Source organism: Hypanus sabinus, unplaced genomic scaffold (assembly GCF_030144855.1).
Source record: "Hypanus sabinus isolate sHypSab1 unplaced genomic scaffold, sHypSab1.hap1 scaffold_124, whole genome shotgun sequence".
NCBI classification, from domain to species: Eukaryota; Metazoa; Chordata; class Chondrichthyes; order Myliobatiformes; family Dasyatidae; genus Hypanus; species Hypanus sabinus.
Window position 1 is genome coordinate 101534 of NW_026779303.1, and position 20167 is coordinate 121700.

Consider the following 20167-nt stretch of genomic DNA (forward strand, 5'->3'; position numbering starts at 1 on the left):
GTCCATCTCCTGAGTTAAGAGAGATGGAAAAATATTTAAGATCTCCCCCATCTGCTTTGGTTCCACACGTGGATTGCCATTCCGGTCTTCCAGAGGACCAACTTTGTGCCTTGCAATCCTTTTGCTCTTAATCTATCACTAGAATCCCTGAGGATTATCCTTCACCTTTTCTGTGTCAGCAACCTCATGCCATCTTTTAGCCATCCTGATTGATTTCTTATGTGTTCTCTTGCATTTCTTATACTCCATAAGAAACTGACTGCCTATCCCTGTTATGCAATTCCATTTTGTGCTTTACCAGGGTCTCAATATCTCGTGCAATCCAAGTTTCCCTACAGTTTCTATCTTTACCTTTTATTCTGACATACCCGCTTACTACTTTCAAAATTTTGCTTTGAAGCCTCCCATTTACCAAGCACACCTTTGCCATAAAGCAGCCTGTCCCAATCCACAGTTGCCAGGTCCTAGTGTTGATTCTAGGTGTTGATCCATGCACTGAACTCATCCACCTTTCCTGCACTGCTCCCTGTATTGAAATATACAGGGCTCAGCATATTCACTGCACCATGCTCAACTTTTTCATTCCTGAAATTTGTCTGAGGCCTGAACAACATCTTTCTCCACAACCCCACCACCATCTGTTCTGTTATTCAGGCTCCCATTCCCCCTGCAACTTTAGTTTAACACTCCTTACCCCCACCTCCCTCCATGCAGATCTCTTTGGCTTTCCTCTCCCAGATCAATAAAAAGGAGGTGCATACCAGGTACAGGCAGATAGGAGCAAATGGGGTACTTATGAAATACAGGAAATTCAAGTGAACACTTATGAAAGAAATAAAAGAAGGCATGAGGTTGCCCCAGCAGACAAGGTGAAGGAGAATCCTCAGGGATTCTGCAGATATGTTAAGAGCAAAAAAGATTGCAAGGGAAAAAAAATTAATCCTCTGGAAGATCAAAATGGTAATCCACATGAAGGATAGCCTAGACTTGGGGAGATTTTTTTTGCATCCGTATTTACTCAAGAGATGGACACAGAGTCTAGAGAAGTGAGGCAAAGCCGCATTAACTTCATGGACGCTGTACAGATTACAGAGGTGGAGGGGTTTGCTGTCTTGAGGCAAATTAGTGTGGATCAATCCCCAGGGCCTGACAAGTTGTTCACTTGGACCCTGCGGAAGACAAGTGCAGAAATTATTGGGGTCCAAGCACAGATATTTAAATCATCCTTAGTGACAGGTGAGGTACTGGAGGATTGGAGGACAGACAATGTTGTTCTGCTGTTCAAGAAAGGCTGTAAAATAAACTAGGAAGTTATCCATTGGTGAGCTTGACATCAGAACTGGGAAAGTTATTGGAATGTGGGTGCAGGAACCAAGTATATACTGTAAGTATTTGGATAGATGTGGACTGATAAAGGATAGACAGTATGGCTCTAGCCAATCTTTCAGAGTCTCTCGAGGAAGTTATCAGGGAAGTGGATGAAGGCAAGGCAGTAGATGTTGTCTACATGGACTTTAGCAAGGCACTTGATAAAGTCTCATATGGGAGGTTGGTCAAGAAGGTTCAGTCACTCAGCATTCTAGATGAGACAGTAGATTGGATGAGACACTGTCTTTGGGAGAAGCCACAGTGTAGTAGCAGATGGTTGCCTCTATAACTGTAATCCTGTGATTAGTTGTGTGCCAAAGGGATCAGTGCTGGATCTGTTGTTGTTTGTCATCTATATCTGTAATCTGGATGATAGTGTGGTTAACTGGATCAGAAAATTTGTGGATGACAACAAGACTGGGGGTTTAGCAGCTGCAAGAAGACTTTCATGGCTTGCAGTGTGATCTGGGCCAGGTGGGAAAATGGTTTGAGAAATGGAAAATGGAATTTAATGCAGACCAGTGTGAGTCGTGGCACTTTGGTCTGACCTACCAAGGGAGGTCTTTCACAGTGACTGATCGGGCACGGAGGAGTGTTGTAGAAGAAAGGGACCTGGGAATACAAGTCCTTATTTCACTGAAAGTGGTATCACAGTTAGATAGGGATGGAAGGAAATATTTTAGCCCATTGCCCTTCATGAACCACAGTAGTGACAACAATAGATGGATGTTATGTTGACTTGTAGAAGACATTGGTGAGGCCTTATTTGGAGTATTATGTGCAGTTTTGGTCACCTACCGACAGGAAAGATGTAAAAGAAGTTCAGAGATTTCAGAGAAAATACACAAGGATGTTGCCATGTCTGGAGGACTTGGATTATAAGGAAAGATTGAACAAATCAGGGCATTATTCTTGGGAATGTAGAAGATTGAGGGGAGATTTGATTGTGATAGAGAGGCACACATAGTGTTAATGCAAGCTGGCTTTCTCCACTGAGATTGGGTGGGACTACAACCAGAGGCCATGGGTTATGGGTGAAAGGTGAAATGTTAATGGGAGCATGAGAGGAACTTCTTCACATAGAGGGTCATCCGGCTGTGGAATGAGCAGCCAGCACAAGTGGTGCATGCGAGCTCGATTTTAACGTTTAAGAGGTTTGTGTAGATACCTGGATGGTAGGGGTGTGGGAGTGGGCTGTTTAAATAGTTCAGCACAAACTAGATGGCCCAAAGGTCCTGTTTCTGTGTTGAAATTTTCTATGATTGCGACAAGAACCTGAAATAATACAAAAATTCACTCTAAGTCCTTTTAACAGATGTGCGGCCAACCAGTCATTTCAGCAGGAATTTTTTAAATGGCGTTAAAATTGTGGCATTTTGTTAATAATACACAAGAGAAGATCCCAGCTGCATGTCAAGAAAGACAATTTGCATGAGAGTGTTTCAGTCACTGTGGGACAAGGAACACGTGCCGCTCAGCAGGAGCCAGGAATAATACCAATGGAGGGAGTCAAAATGAGCCAGGTCACAGATTGGAGACGACAGAAATGCTCCATTGTTATTGAGACAGGAAGAGTATCAGGGAATTGATGGTCATTCCAGCTTCCAGCACTCTACCCAGTCAGGAGATGATTTCTCTGTCCAACTTAGGGTGAACCTCACTGTAACCGTGTGATACCAGATCAAACCTTGGCAACTCAAGTAATCTCATCTGAAATGTTGTCCTAAACCCATTGATGGATTTTGTAAATTTTTTTACAGGTTAAAAATGAGAAGGAATTCATCTCCAGGAAGCTCAAAAACGACACGCCAGTTTTGTTGTCTCTGCCTAGATACTTAAGAAGTGGAGCAAGGGATCCAATTGTCCACCCTTCCTGCTCAGACTGTGGGGAGGAATTCACTCTGTGATTTTGACCAACTGGCACGCCCATCATTTTACACAGGAAAAAGGACATTCACCTGCCCAGACAGTGGGAATGGATTCACTCGGTCATCTCAACTAAAGGTACATCAGCAAGTTCACACTGGACAAGGCCATTCACCTGTTCTGTGTGTGAGAAGGGGTTCAGTCGGTCATCCACCCTACTGGTACATCAGCGAATTCACACTGGGGAGAAGCTGTTCACCTGCTCAGACTGTGGAAAGGGATTCACACTGTCATCCCGCCTACTGGTACATCAGCAAATTCACACTGAGGAGAAGCCGTTCACCTGCTCAGTCTGTGAGAAGAGATTTACTCAGTTATCCAACCTACAGAGTCACCAGCGAGTTCACACTGGGGAGAAGCCATTCACCTGCTCAGTCTGTGGGAAAGGATTCACTCTGTCATCCACCCTACAGAGACACCAGCGAGTTCACACTGAGGTGAAGCCATTCACCTGCTCAGTCTGTGAGAAGGGATTCACTCTGTCATCCAACCTACAGAGACACCAGCGAGTTCACACTGAGGTGAAGCCATTCACCTGCTCAGTCTGTGGGAAAGGATTCACTCAGTCATCCAACCTACAGAGACACCAGCGAGTTCACACTGGGGTGAAGCCATTCACCTGCTCAGTCTGTGGAAAAGGATTCACTGTGTCATCCATCCTACTGGTACATCAGCGAATTCACACTGGGGAGAAGCTGTTCACCTGCTCAGACTGTGGGAAGAGATTCACTGACTCTTCCACCCTACGGAGGCACCAGCGAGTTCACACTGGGGAGAAGCCGTTCACCTGCTCAGAATGTGGGAAGCGATTCACTCGGTCATCCGACCTACAGAGACACCAGCGAGTTCACAGTGGGGAGATGCCGTTCACCTGCTCAGTGTGTGGGAAAGGATTCACTGACTCTTCCACCCTGCAGAGACACCAGCGACTTCACACTGGGGAGAAGCCGTTCACCTGCTTATTCTGTCGGAAGAGATTCACTCAGTCATCCACCCTACAGAGTCATCAGCGAGTTCACACTAGAGAGAGGCTCAGAATGTGGGAAAGGATTCACTCAGTCATCCCACCTCTTGGCACACCAGTCAGTTCACAGTAAGGAGAGGCCATTGTTATGAATCCTTTGGTTTTGTTTGCTGTAGACTGTCATTTTAAGAGAGAGAGAGAGAGAGATTAAGAAGGTGAATCAGTCTGACTTGCAGCTTGTTTACATCGCTCGCAGCTTGTTTAGTTTTAACTGAGGACACAGACACTCAGAGTCAGACGGAGACAAAGGAGGAAAAATGGAAGGATCAAAACCAGGGAACTAGTGGCCAAGGGTCACTGTTTGGAACTTTCCTTCACTCACAAGGGTGGGCTAATTATCGATTCACCGTACATCGAATGTGTGGTTGTCACCTCATTTGATCCACAGGAGTGGATCTGATTTGGGATATCCTGTGGAGACATGTGTTAACCCTTGCCTGGCTGTGGCGTAGTCATTTATTTGATGATACCCCTTATGACAATTCATTTTAGGTGATAATTCGTATGTACATTTGTAAAGATGATGGATAAAATGTAGAGTGACTGTTCTCTCTTTTTACCACCATGGAACCTGTGGAATACAACATAATTGCCTTCTCTCAACATTTACCCTGGATTACAAAAATATCTCTCTCACATCACCTATTCTGTGAATGAATTGAACTTTAATACTTTAACATCTCCAGACTCCAAGCCTTGTTTCCCCTGAGCTCAGAAGTTTGGGAGTTATATTTACACACATACATACACATAACACTCACGAGGAAATCTGCAGATGCTGGAAATACAAACACAAAAAAAATGCTGATAGAACACAGCAGGCCAGGCAACATCTATAGGGAGAAGCACTGTCGACGTTGTGGGCCAAGACCCTTCGACAGTACTAACTGAAAGATAGTAAGAGATTTGAAAGTAATGGGGGGAGGGTGAAATGCAAATGATAGGAGAAGGCCTGAGGGGGTGGGGGTGAAGCTGAGAGCTGGAAAGGTGATTGGCGAAAGTGATGCAGAGCTGGTGAAGGGAAAGGATCATGGGACGGGAGGCCTTGGGAGAAAGAAAAGGGTGGGGGTGGAAGTACCAGAGGGAGGGGGAGAACAGGTAAACAACTAAATATGTCAGGGATGGGGTAAGAAGGGGAGGACGGGCATTAACAGAAGTTAGAGAAGTCAGTGTTCATGCCATCATGTTGGAGGCTACTCGGCCGGTATATAAGGTGTTGTTCCTCCAACCTGAGTTTGGATTCATTTTGACAGTAGAGGAGGCCATGGATAGACATATCAGCATGGGAATGGGATGTGGAATTAAAATGTGTGGCCACTGGGAGTAGTCTTTTGCTGTTGGTTCATTTCTAAAGCATTATGGTTTGTAACAAAATGGGGCTGTGTCTGGGATATGACAAATTTAAGGATTGATTAATTATCAATTTCACTGGGGAAATCCCTTTTGATTTACTTGTGTGCGGAAAACCAGCAGCAATGGATGTTGATAGATATCTGGAAGTGTGAACCTCTCAGGCATTAGAGGACACCAGAAGGATTGAGTTGTTGAGTATTGCTAGAATGTTAATACTTGCTAAGGTGAAATTGACAATGAGGAGGGCACAGATGCAGAAGATAATAGCTGAGCATTACGTATCTGAGGATGTGTTTAAAGTGAAGGAGTTGGAGGTGTTTCCTGAATGTAAACCTCGTGAGCTTGAGCTCCAGTAGAAGTTAGAAATATTAAAGATGGAGGCTCCAGAAAGGCAGAGGCAGTTTCAGGCTAAAGAGGCAGAAAAGCAGACAGAAAATTCTCTTACATAGTGTACTTAAGGGGAAGGCTTAGCAACCCTATTCTGCTTTGACTGTTGCTGAAGCAGCTTATTATTTACTTATTTATGCTGCCCCAATCATCGCCACTGGGCTATAAATGTGCAGGAGCTGTGTGTGGTTCAGTGTTTTGCTCAAGGACACACAAGCTGCCTCGGCTGAGGCTCGAACTCATGACCTTCAGATCGCTAGTTCAACACCTTAACCACATGGCCATGCATTATGACCACATATTATGATGTAGTGAAACAGGCTGTGCTCAAAGCGTATGGGTTGGTCCCAGAAGCAGACAGGCAAAAGTTTAGAAATTTGAAGAAATCTGTGAACCAGATATACGGAATTTGCTTATGAGAAATTTGTGTCTATTGACCACTGGTGCACATCTGAACATATAAATGATGATTTTAACAGCTTGAGAGATTTGGTTTTAATTGAAGAATTCCAAAGGTGCGTCCCTGATGACATAAAGGCGTATTTAGATGGAAATGATGCTGCCACTCCGCAGGAATCTGCTGGATTAGCAGATCAGTTTGCTTTAACTCATGAAGTTATGTTTACCCTGAATAAGAGTTTCCAAAAGGCACTTGTCAAGTTGTGGGTAAACCTAATGAGCTCACCCCAGTGGCATGTACCTGCATTCGGTGAACCCTTTTCTAAAGTTATAGTGAATTGTGTTGGCCCATTGCCAAAGTCTAAAGCTGGCCATCAGTATCTGCTAACTATTATGTGTACTACATCCAGATTCCCAGAGGCAATGCCTCTCAGAAATATTAAAGCTAAAACTGTGGTGAAGGCTCTTACCAAGATTTTCACTTTATTCGATTTGTCTAAAGAAATACAGTCTGATCAAGGATGTATTTGTATATCTGCATTATTCAAGCAGGTAGTTTATGAATTGGGAGCAAAACAGATTGCATCATTTGCATACCATCCGGAACCAGAAGGGGCTTTAGAAAGATTTCAATGATTAAGACATATTGTGTTGAAAATGGAAAAGACTGGGATGAAGGGATACTTTTGCTTTTGTCCAGATGAAGGAATACATTTGATTTTGTCCACAGAAAGAGAGTCAGTTCAGGAATCACTGGGCTTTACTCCATTTGAACTTGTATTTGGTCGCAGAGTGACCTTTGACCTTGTTAAAAGGAACCGTGGATTGATGGGGATGTACATGTTAACTCGTTAGACTATGTTTTGAATTTCAAAAATAAACTACACCAAGCCTGTAGTCTAGCGAGACAAAACTTAAAGATTTCTCAAAACAAAATGAAGTGTTGGTTTGATAACAGGGCTCGCGAAAGAAAATACCAGGTGGGAGATAAGGTGCTTGCCTTATGTTGACGAATCCACTTCAGGCGAAATTCAATAGACCGTATGAGATAGTCTCTCAAATTAATAATGTGAATTCTGTTATTAAAACACCCGACTGACGTAAACTAACACAGGTGGTGCACATAAATATGATAAAGCCTTTTTTGACAAGCAGGCACCATCTGTGAGTATTGTTGTCAAAACAAATGAATCTGGTAACCCTGAGAATGAAACAATTGACTCGTCTGAGACTTTTCACAAGCCAAACATGGTCCCAGTTAGGCTAATGAACTCGGTTGTTCTAGAAAACATTGATAACGAGTTGGCTCATCTGCAGCCAAAGCAACAACAACAGCTGAAGGAATTAATTCTGAAGTACAAAGATTTATTTCCCGATGTTCCCAAGCAAACCACGGTCGCAGTACATGATGTAGATGTTGGTCAAGCCAAACCGATTAAACAACACCCACTTCGCATGAACGTCGAAAAGTGTAAATTGGCTGACCAGGGAATTGAGTATATGCTGGAGAATGGTATTATTAGGCCTTCAAAATGAGATTGGAGTCACTCTGCATTATTGTGCCCAAACATGATGGTAGTGTTAGATTTTGCACTGATTGTAGAAAGGTAAATGCAGTAACAAAAACTGATGCCTATCCTATCCCTAGGGTGGATGATTGCATCGATAAGGTTGGAATGGCTAATATCTTACAAAGATTGATCTGTTGAAAGGGTATTGGTGTGTTCCATTGACGGACAGAGGTAGAGACATTTCTGTGTTTGTGACAGCATCTGGGTTGTATGAATACAATGTTTTGCCTTTTGGAAGGAAAAATGCTCCAGGAACATCCCAGAGAATGATTGATTTTGTAATTCGAGGGTGAGAACACACAGATACCTATATTGATGACTTAGTTACAGGGAGTGGCACTTGGGAAGAGCATATCTCTGCAGTAGAAAAGCTATTTGACAGGCTTTCCTAGGGCAACCTTACAGTTAACTTGGCTAAGAGTGAATTTGGCCATGCCAGTGTGACCTGTCTTGGCTATGTTGTAGGTCAAAGGAAGTTGGCTCCTGTTCGGGCAAAAGTCCAGGCAATTTCTCAAGTTCCTATTCTGACTGCAAAGAAGGCTGTTAGAAGGTTTCTGGGAATGGATGGATATTACCGTAAGAACTCTGCTGCTATCGCTCTTCCTCTGACCAATCTCCTGAAGAAGGGTGAAAAGTTTGTTTGGACCGAGCCTTGTCAGAAGGCATTTGATTGATTGTTATCAGTATTTCAGATTAGGCCAATCAATGTAGTGCTGTCAGCAAATTTAATTATCAGATTGGAGCTGTGGGTGGCAACACAAGTCATGGGTGCACAGAGAGTAAAGGAGGGCGCCAAAGAGACAGCCCTGTGGGGTATGTGTGCTGAGGGTCAGAGAGACAGAGGAGATGGAGCCTACTCTTACCACCTGCCGGTAATCTGACAGGAAGTCCAGGATCCAGCTACACAAGGCAGGGTGAAGGCCGAGGTCTCTGAGCTCCTTGTCGACACTTCACGCCTTCGTCTAGCTACTGCTCTGCCCATGACTGCAAGGAACTGCAGAGAACATCAGAGAAACAAGCCTCCCCTCCATGGACTCTTCCTATACTTCCCCTGCCTCGGAAAAACAGGCCACGGACTCAAAGATCCTCACAACCACAGACATTCTTGCTGCAAACCTGCTATCCCATTGGGAAGAGATACAAAAGCCTTAAAGTGCGTAACACCAGGCTGAAGGACGGCTTCCTGTCTGCAGTTATAAGCCAAATGAATGATAAAATGGACTCAACCTCACAATGTAACTGGACGTGACCCTTCACCATATGTCTATCTGCACCGCACTTTCTCTGCAGCCATAATGCTTTGTTACAGTGATTATTTTGATGTATATCAGCTCAATGTACTGTTGAAATGTATCCATCTGTCTGGATGGTACATCAGGCAAGATTTTCACTGTAGCTCAGTACATGATGATAATAAACAAATTTCCCATTTTAATTGTGTGGAAATATTAGACAGACTGAGCTTCTGCTCTGGAACCACAGAAGGAAACTGAACTGTTGTCATTTCTGTGGAAAGCAAATATATGGAAAATACTTCAATCTCACATTACGATCTGCGGTAACTGGGATCAGGTAACCGGTGGTTGGTCTCCCATATCAATATCAGAATCAGGTTTAATAGCACCGGCATGTGTCATGAAATTTGTCCCTGCGGTAGCAGCAGAACCTAATTGATAACAATAGTTTTGAAAAATTGTGATTTAAAATAAGAATATACATATATATAGTACAAAAATAGAGAAAAAAGTAATAAGCTATTTTAATTGTGTGGAGCAATTTGACTGACTGGGTGTTGTTTTGGAAATTCTGAAGTGAAGCTGAACTAAACTTTACACATTTATGAGAAGCTCAGATAAATACAAATGGCTAAATTCTCACATAAACGGGTCAGACACCCAGAAACATTGGCAGCACTTCAGCACCTCAAAACAGTGAATGAAACAACAGAAAGTATTGCAGGGAAAAAAGACATTGTCCACCCACAACGAGAGGACGTGACAGATCCGGATCTCACTGCCTTGTCTGAACGGGGAAAGATGAAGCTACACGGACACATAGAACAGTGACCCGCAGATGCTGCAGATCTGCAGAAATATGTGAACAGGAACCGGGATCAGGTGACGGGTGGAGGGACTCCCTCCTGAACTGTTGACTCTGCTCCTCGCCCCTCACATGCTGCCCGACCCATCCACCGCATTCCCCACATTATTCCATATTTACCCCAGATACATGATTATTTTTCCACACCATATCTTCCCCGATCCTTTTCCCTCCACGTCCAGGTCACAGAGTCACCGGCTCAATTCCCATCCAGGTCCAAAACATAATTCAGACGCAAAAAGGAAATGTTCACGTTTCATTTAAATCAGTTTTGTGTTTCTAAACACTAATTTCTATTCACATTCCTCCAGAGCCTTGCTGGACAGGAACACTGAAACATCAAGTGAGAAACAGCAGGAGGCAATTCAGCCCCTCTAACCATCAGCAAGATGGCGGCTGCTCACCCATCTCAGCCATGTGTTTCTGCCCGATCCTCATTTCCTCGATCCCTTCGGTCTCCACACATCTGTTTTACGTGCGGACAATCACTGAGTCTTCACCGCACTCTGTGGTGGGGATTTATAAACATTCACCACCCTCGGAATGGAGACATTTCCCCTCATTTCAGTCCCGCACAGTCTATCCCTGTTTCAGAGACTGAGATCCCTGGTTCAACCGGTAATGATGTTGTGCATTTCAGTGTGTTCACCTCTCAGTCCTCGATTCTCTAAAAGAAAGGGTTATCACATTTGATCTTTCTCCATATGATGACCCCACCACCCCAGGGATCAGTCTGGTGTATCTTCATTGCACTCTCTCTAACAAATACTCTCTAACCTCTTTGTTAATCCTCTATAGAATTAATTACCATCTTCTGCAGCCCCGTGTTGCCCCGATCACTCACCTCCCACCCGTCACTATTTCCACCTTCCCACCTCCCCCCTCACCTGGATCCACCTCTCACTCCCCGGCTCTTGCCCCATCCCCACCCCTCACCTCCTTTCTCTGACTATTTCCCGTCCACTCTCAGTCCAGACGGAGGGTCTCGGCACGAAATGTTGACGGTCCATTTCCCTCCACAGATGCTGCCCGACCCACTGAGTACCTCCAGCAGTTTGTTCTTTGGTCTGTTCAACCCGTGTTAGTATGGGGAGCGGGATTTTACATCATATTCCAGGTACAATCTCAACAAAGCACAGATAATTATCACTTTACCCGGACCATTGGCCCCGCTTGCAGGGCAACAGTCTGCCGGTGTTTGCCCCCAATGTGGTGAATCCCTCTGCTCGACACCACCGTGGGCTCAGACATTTCCACAGATGAGCCCCTCCTGTCCCCACCGGGACAAACATCCTGTCCGCCCCGTCTCTCAGCATCTTCATCCTTTCAATACAATCCCTCCCTCCCCGGGGAACCGGCATCAAACCGACGGGCCGAGCGGTCTCCTCCTACCTCTCAGCGATACATCAGACTCCGGCCGCGGGAGACGCTTCACAAACGCCCCAACTTCCCTCGGAGGGAAATGGAAATAAATCAGAGAGCGGACATTTACTTTGAGGTTTTCTCCGCTCTGAGGAGGCGGTTGGCGCTTGAGCGGGAGACGTACTCAGCGGGGTAACGCCCACTCGGCTTGTCCGCCTCCGTGACTGGTTGTAACCAGTGATTGACATCGCTTCGCACCAATGGGAATAACGTAGCTCCTGAATCCTCTGTTGACAGCGATGGGGGAATGGGCTGGTCACGTGATTATTAGCCCAGCCGTTGTACCGATGAAGCTCGTGGGTGACGTAAGACACCGCGCACGTGAGGGCAGATCCCGGTGTGGGGAGCCCATGTGTGACGTCAGGCGCGTGGGGGGGTAGGAGCTTTGTGACGTCACCTGTGGGAGAGCGCAGGCATTTAAAAGCACCTTAATGGACTTTTCAGTGGGACAACAACATTAATCACGGGTTTCATCACTGAATCCAGTGTTGTGGGATGTAAAGTCCCCTGTTATGTGTCCGGCTGTGCCGTGTTGTTGGTGGAGTGGGCAGCGTGGTGTTTGTCCCGATTCGGGTCACAACACCAGAATTGCCAGCGGGGTCCACACACAGTGTATTAGCCAACAGAAAACCTTTCGTCCCTGCAGTCTTTGTCTCCTGGTAAACTCAACAACCTGACAGTGTGGACCATAGATACCCCTTCCTCTCAGAGTAAGGGAATCATTCAGACAGCTGATCGATATATATTGGTCATTAAAATTCACCCAGATTCGTTTGGACGGATTTGACGTGGAGTTCGGGGTGTCACAATGAATGGGCCGGATGGCCGAACTCTCTCCGTTGTCCAAACATCCTTCCAGGTGAGGCGACACTTCACCTGTGAATCTTCCGGGGTCGCCCGTTGTGTCCGCTGCTCCCGATGCGGCCGCCTCTACACTGGTGACACCGGCTCCACCGCAGTTGTGCGGGGTAGGAGTGTTTTTTTTTGTGGGGGGCTCGATGTTATTGTTCCCTTTTGTGCGGAGGGGTGGGTTTTGGGGTTTGATGATTGGGATCCCGTTCTTCTTGATCCGGGGGGTGGGGTGGGAGTTTGATTTTTCTCCCTGAGCGACTTTCATGCTCTTTCTTTGTTTCGTGGTTCTATGGAGAAACAGAAACTAGTGTTATTTATGGATAGCTGCTCTAATAATAAACTAACCTTTGCACTATCCGCTCCGTGCGGGAGTTCCCGGTGTCCAAACATTTTCATTCTGATTTCCATTCCCGCTGCTACCCGGCCTGCTGTGTTCGGCCAGCGTTTTGTTTGTGTTGCTTTGGATTTCCAGAATCTACAGACTTTGTCGTGTTTGTGATTTACCTCTCCGTTGTCCTTCCGGCCCCCGACCATGGGTGGCGCTGTATAGATCTCCAGCCACTGGTGGCGCTGTGCAGATCTCCGGCCTTCGGAGACGATGTGCAGACCTCCGGCCATCGGTGGCGCTGCGGAGAAACGCCTGCTGAACGCATGCGCGGTGCCGAGTGCCGCTGTTGTTGGCGGTTCTCCGATTCGAGCAGGGGTGAGTCGGGAATGATCCCGGTGTTGTGTAACTCGGGGGCCAGTTGCATTGGGAAAGGGCCGGGCCCGAGCTCTGCCGGACGGCTGAGGAGCAGGGCTGAAGAGGTAATTTTTTAGCTGCCGAAGCTGTGGGGGGGGGGGGGGGGGGGGGGTGGTGGTTTGATTGATAAGTTCGTGGCCTAAGTTGGAAGGCCTGAAGTTATACGGCGCTCGGTGCCTGCACGTGTCGTTCAACTCTTTGAGTGATTATGCAGTAAGTTTGAAGTTAATAACTTTTGTGGTATTTCTGTTTCAGATAATTGAAAATGGCTAGGTTTTGTAAAATTGATCGGTTTTGTAAAATTGACTCCTTCCACCTTAGGCCATGAACTTATCAATCACTTCCAGTTTGTGATATCCAATTTGTGTACATGCTCATTTCATTTACTGGGCAACTGCCTTGCCCCATACGTGCAATGAGCAGGTGCACAAATTGGATGTGACATATATAGGGCTTCCTATAATGGCAAGCAGTAAACCAAGGTGAAAGAAATATATGAATTCCAGAGCTCCACAGCTAAGACATTAACAAGATGACAGCCTATCATTACATTTCAGTGTTTAACTGGTAAAATTAAACATATAATACTTAATTTAATAATATGACAAAATATTGCATTGTTGCACTTAACCGATTATCATAAAATATAATTATCAAGCAAGTAAAATAACTTTGTTTGCTTAGAAGCCAAAGGGTTGTTACTGAGAAAAATTTACTTTAGGATTAGCGAGTTATCCACGGACCACCATAGATGTAGCCTTACTAATACGACTGAGTCAGAGCAGACGGCAGGGCCCGCAGCGCTTAGCAGTGTTCCTCAGAGGTATAAAAATAACAGAAATAAAGCAATTCATTTTTTACGATTTTAGCCACCTAAATTGGAACCAAGTAATCAAGTATGAAAAAATAAACTCTGATGAACTATTGCAAAAGCCACGAATATTGCTGAATGTTATTCTCAAAAGTGGTTGGTTGGCAAATCTGCCTCGTACCATTTCTCTCGCAGAAATGGTTGGACGGGAAGTGTATCTGTGAGTGTCGATACAATCTCCTCACACGTCGGGTGTTACATAGTTCAACCTTTACAGATCCTGTTTAGTCTTTAAATATATAAAAAGTTAAAGAAGTTTGAATCTTTACATAAATTATTATCGCATTTATACAAATAGAAAATATCGTTGTTTGGAAGTGAAAAATGTTAACGGGAGGACAGCAACCATTTGGGAGTTTTGGAAATGCATTTCATCTCATTCATTGCCTCACTAAATTACTCTTTTTCCTATCAACACAAAGAGAAAAAGAGCCTCTTTCCCATCAGCTACAGTTGGTGGAGCGAGGCCAAGGGGTTGATCCGCTATTAATGATAGTTGAAATGACGTAAAACTACCTTATAGCCCAGAAATGTTTTTTTTTTCCATTTAGCTTGTAAAACAAAACTAAATTTATCCAGGTGTAGAAGAGGATTTTGGATGATTAGCTTGTGTATTTGATCAAAATCAGGAAGAAGATGAGCGAGCAGTGAATTTTTCTTTCATTGTTTTCAACTTCTAAACTTGGGTTTCTATGTTCATTCCTTGCTTACTATAGCTCCTTCCTGGAATCCAATGGTACCCGTTGGAAAGAGCAGGAAAATGCTTACACTTCTGTGCAGGTATTTCCCAGCTTCCTTGGACAATGGGTCGAGCGAGAAGGAATTTCACAAATACCTAAATAAAAAACAGTCACAGCTCCAGGACTAAACCAAAAACGATCAAATATCCTAATGTTTATTAGTGGTACTTTTTCCTACCAGCCAACACCCCCACTTCCCAACCCCCTGCTTCCGTAGAATTCCCTCTATTTAATATGTGGCTGCTGTTAAATTACCCGCTTGTTTATTTTGACTTTTTTACAGAGGTATCGGAGCAGTTGTCCGGTGAGCTCTGGTAGCACTGCACCTCTGAATGTATGATCCCTTCTCCCATCTGGTTCCATCTGCTTATCTCTGCTCATCTTGTTCAATCTCTGTGCAGTCTCCTAAACCCATCTTCCTGCTTCAGTGATTTACATCTCCCATCTGGGTCATCTTCGGTCCACCCTGTATCCCACCTCCTCAATGTTATATATCAGCAAACTTTCTTCCAACCTCTGTCTTCATTGCGAAGTGTTCTTTTGAACCTTTGGCCTCGCTGAGTCATTTCCAGAATCGGCTTTTGTTAGCTGGAATGCCGGAGGGTCATCAGGTCCCAGTTCTGTTGTGCATTGGTGTGGAGGTGCTCGTTTATCAACAGTGACTGGCTGACACACTGCAGCATTTTACTGGCAGCAAAGAGTACTGGGAGAGTTGGTGCTTGGGCTCTAATCCTGTGATCGGCTTTCCAGGCAAATGGAACTGCTGGTGTTTTGGCTTTGACTTTGGTTTGAGCTTCTACAGATGGGGCTGGATGGTCATCCTGCAATGAAGCAGAAATTTCGAGCAGCTGGCCATTGGCTGTGGGGAAATCTCAGATTGCACTACCCAGTGTGAGATGTGGGGACGATGTGTGAGACTCTCAGGGTCAGTGAGTGGCAGATTCAGCTGTGTGAGTCTGTGAGGTTGGGTTCTGGGATATCATAGTTTTTGATCCAGCTAAAGTGGAATCAGGGATCGATCTGTTTGGGCTTGTGAGGTGTTGATCGAGTATTTCTGGTCTGGGATCAGATGTTTGTTTCTGGAGTTCCTTTGGAAGCAATGACTGCCAGTCTGAGGAGAGGATGAGTTCCCATTCCATCCTCACAGGGAGAGGCTGTGAGTAAATGGGCTGTTCCATGTTTACAACAGTAGAAATAGACCCTGAGTCTGGTGTTCAAACTGTGTTTGGAAATCACACAGTGGAAATCAGGCAGCTGTGCTGGAGATCTGCACTAAAAACTGAAAATGTTTGAAGTCATTCTGATGAAATGTTATTAATTGAATTGTATTGTAAGCTGTTCCTTACCTGCAGAGTGTTTCTGGTAATTCCAGTTTCTTTTTATTTCTTGGCTTATATTTCATGAAATGGACCTGTTTTAACCTGGAAATGAAAATGGGTGTGATAGTTTGTAGGCCTCTTTGAGAGTCTCTGCAGGTCTCCCCTCTCAACGCAAGCGATGTTGTCCAAGCGAAGGGCATTAGGACCCATACAGCATGGCACCGGTGTCGTCGCTCAAGGACACACAGGCAGCCTCTGCCAAGGCTCGAACTAGCAACCTTCAGATCACTAGACCAACGCCTTAACCACTTGGCCACGCGCCAGCACATGTGATAGTAGAACAGTAATGAAAGCACAACATTTCCCTGTCAATTATCCTGGTTCCAATTTTACTGTTTTTCCTGGAAATGTGTTCAGTGCAGTTGTTGCTAACATGGTTTACATGAATAATCTCAGGAACGATCGGTGTTATGTATGAGGAGCATTTGATGGTTCTGGACCTGTGCTCAATGGAGTTCAGAGGGACGGTTGGGGTGGTGGAGGGATGTATGGTTAAGTAAACCTACCGAATGCTGAAAAGTCTGGATACAGTGGACATGGAGAGGATGTTTCCATTAGACAGAGTCTGTGATCTGACAGCATGGTCTCAGAATAAAGATGCTTCCCCTTAAACTCAGATGAGAAAAAATTTTTGGCCAAAAGATGTCTGATGTGTGGAATTTGTTGCCACAGAGGTTGGTTGAGGCTGCCATTTGGGTATATTTATGACAGAGATTAATATATTCATGATTGCTAAGTAGCTTCAGGGTTACAGGAGGAAGACAGGAATATGGTGTTGGAATGAAAATCAGCCATGGTTGAGTGGTGGGCAGACCAGATGGATCGAATCACCTGATTCTGTTCCTGTGTCTTGTGTCTTACCATGACTGAATGATGGCTCCTTCTTATCCCATATCATTCTGTGACATGTGAGGGACAATTAAAGATTGTTCACTGAGATCGTTAAATCTGTCTTCAGTGTTTAAATTTCAGTGAGCTTTGTTCTTAGTAACATTACGCAGAAATGTTTGGTTCTCCTTTTCATTATTAATGTGCTTCATTGTCTTTCATGTTAAAGTTAGACCTGCAGTGAGAGATTTATTGGAAGAAAAACCACGACTGAAGACGAGGGAACAGCAACAAGTGAACCAGCCCGAGGACTGAGAGCACCGACTGGAGAGAACCCATCTGACTCGGAGATTCCAGTGATTCAGTCAGGAGAAAGTTTGGTGAGTCTCATTCACTCAAACACTGGTCCTTTAGACAGTACATACCTGTACAAAGGAAGGTACATAATAGTGGGGAGTGAGACTGAATGTGCCCAGAAGGACCAGTTATGCCTCTGTCAGACCCAGTTGCAATCACTCTAGGTCTGGTAATGTGCTTCCAGCAGCCCAGCCCTTTGAAACCACTCCCATTCCCTCACAGTGGTCACTCAGTTCAAGATCTTGCATCCTCTGATGTTGCTTTTGGTCAGATCTGAGTGGGGAGAGGGAAAGAGAGGGGAGTGTTTATACTGACTGTCTTTCAAAAACAGTATTTCTTTGAACTTGCTGCAAACTCTCTCCCCATACCCTGTACTTTCTCAACCAAATTATTGACATAGATGACAAGTATGAATGGGCGTAACCTCAGAGAACGTCACTAAGCACTGGACTCGAGTCCAAGAAACAGCCTCTCACCATCACCCTCTGCCTCCTACCACCCAGCCATTCCCAGACTCTGGGGCTCTGTAACCAACTCAATGTTATCAGGAAGATTAGTCAGTGATTAAGATGATGAGAGAATTGTGGCCTCCTGAAAGGACATGCGAGCTGAGCTGTCTGATTCATTGGACCAGATCCGCCCTCGTTGACAACGTAATTTACCCCTTGCCCATCCACCCAGGTCATGTTACTTCCGATAACCCACAGTACCCCAACCACTCTCCGTCCCGCCAGTGGCCCCAGACCCTTCTGACCATTCATCCCACACCGACACATAGACAGGCCCCCTTCACCCACGTCCACCCTCCCAGCTTGGGAAACCAGAGCAAACTGATACCGCGATCTCGACACAGTGCAAAACTAAAACCAGGGATGCAAGACTGGAGAGCCCGGAGCCTCCTGCTGTCCGGCTCGGTCTCAGCCCTTTCTCACTGCAACCGGCCCTGGATTTACACAAACCTGAGATTAACACCTTCCTCACCGTCACCTGAACAGTAGAAACACCCGCATCAGCTGGGGTTGAGCTGCAGTTGGTCCCCGTATGTGTTAAAACTCCCCGCTGTCGGATATGGAGACCAGAATCGTACGCAGTAAAACCACATAACGATTACAGCACAGGAACAGGCCATCTTGGCCCTTTTAGTCCGTGCCGAATGCTTACTCTCACCCAGTCACACCAACCCGCACTCAGCCCATAACCCTCCATACCTTTCCTGTCCGTATACCTATCCAATTTTTTTAAAATGTCAAAATCGAACCTGTCTCTACCACTTCCACTGGAAGCTCGTTCCACACAGTTACCACTCTCTGAGTAAAGAAGTTACCCCTCATGTTACCCCTAAACTTTTGCCCCTTAACTCTCAACTCATGTCCTCTTGTTTGAATCTCCCCTGCACTCAATGGAAAAAGCCTATCTACGTCAACTTTATCTATCCCCCTCATAATTTTAAATACCTCTATCAAGTTCCCCCTCAACCTTCTACGCTCCAAAGAATAAAGACCTAACTTGTTCAACCTTTCTCTGTAACTTAGGTGCTGAAACCCAGGTAACATTCTAGTAAATCTCTGTTCTCTGTTGACATCTTATGTATAATTTGGTGACCAGAACTGTATACAATGCTCCAATTCTGGCCTCACCAATGCCTTGTACAATTTTAACATTACATCCCAACTTCTGTACTCAATGCTCTGATTTATAAAGGTCAGCATACCAAAAGCTTTCTTCACCACCCTATCCAAATGAGATTCCACCTTCAGGGAAATATGCACCATTATTCCTAGATTTCCTCACACTGTCTACAAGCTTTCTCTATTTGTGAACTAACCTCCTCTCTCCCAGTCTCTTCAGTTTGATTCCCACTCCCCCCACAATCATCCTAGTTTAAAGTCTCCCCAGTAGCCTCCACAGATCTCCCCGCCAGGATATTGGTCCCACTAGGTTTCAAGTGCAACCCGTCCTTTTTGTACAGGTCACACCTGCTCCAAAAGAGGTTGGAATGATCCAGAATCTTGAATCCCTGCCCCCTGCTCCAATCTCTCAGCCACGCATTTATCCTCCACCTCATTCCATTGCTACTGTCACTGCCGTGTGGCACAAGCAGTATTCCCGAGATTACTACCTTTGCAGACCTTCTTCTCAACTCCCTTCCAAGATCCCTATATTTTCCTTTCAGGACCTCTTCCCTTTTCCTACCTATGTCATTGGTACCTATATGTACCACAACCTCTGGCTCCTCACCCTCCCACTTCAGGATATCTTGGACGCGATCAGAAGTATCCCGGACCCTGGCACCAGGGAGGCAAACTACCATCCAGATCTCCTGACTGCGTCCACAGAATCGCTTGTCTGACTCCCTAACTATCGAGTCCCCTATTACTACTGCCTTCCTCTTCCTTTCCCTCCCCTTCTGAGCCACAGGGCTGGACTCTGTGCCAGAGGCACGGCCACAGTTGCTTCCCCCAGGTAGGCTGTTCACCCCCCCCAACCCCCGCAACAGTATTCAAACAGGAGTACTTAATTGTCAAGGGGTACAGCCACTGGGGTACTCTCTAGTACCTGACTCTTCCCCTTCCCCCTCCTAACCATGACCCACTTGTCTACCTCCCATGGCCCCGGTGTGACCACCTGCCTGTAACTCCTCTCTATCACCTCCTCACTCTCCCTGACCAGACGAAGGTCATCGAGCTGCAGCTCCAGTTCCCTGGCACAGTCCCTTAGGAACTGCAGCTCGACACACCAGGCGCAAATGTGAACGTCCGGGAGGCTAGGAGACTCCAGGACCTCCCACATCCGACACCGAGAACAGCAAGCTGCCCTCACACTCATAATTCCCAGCATGGAACCGTAA

The 20167-nt window shown here is 45.5% G+C and overlaps 1 protein-coding gene and 1 pseudogene across 2 annotated transcripts in view; both read left to right on the plus strand.

The window, feature by feature from the left end:
- LOC132386656 (zinc finger protein 850-like) overlaps window positions 1–4782 on the plus strand; it is a 30693-nt pseudogene extending 25911 nt beyond the window's left edge.
- An 8305-nt stretch (window positions 4783–13087) lies between these two features.
- LOC132386651 (zinc finger protein 214-like) overlaps window positions 13088–20167 on the plus strand; it is a 243883-nt gene continuing 236803 nt past the window's right edge. Inside the window, exons 1-2 of one of the 2 annotated variants that reach the window (XM_059958967.1) lie at window positions 13088–13105; window positions 17192–17342. The gene's annotated coding sequence lies outside the window, so the exon portion shown is untranslated. The other variant, XM_059958966.1, reaches the window with a different exon arrangement.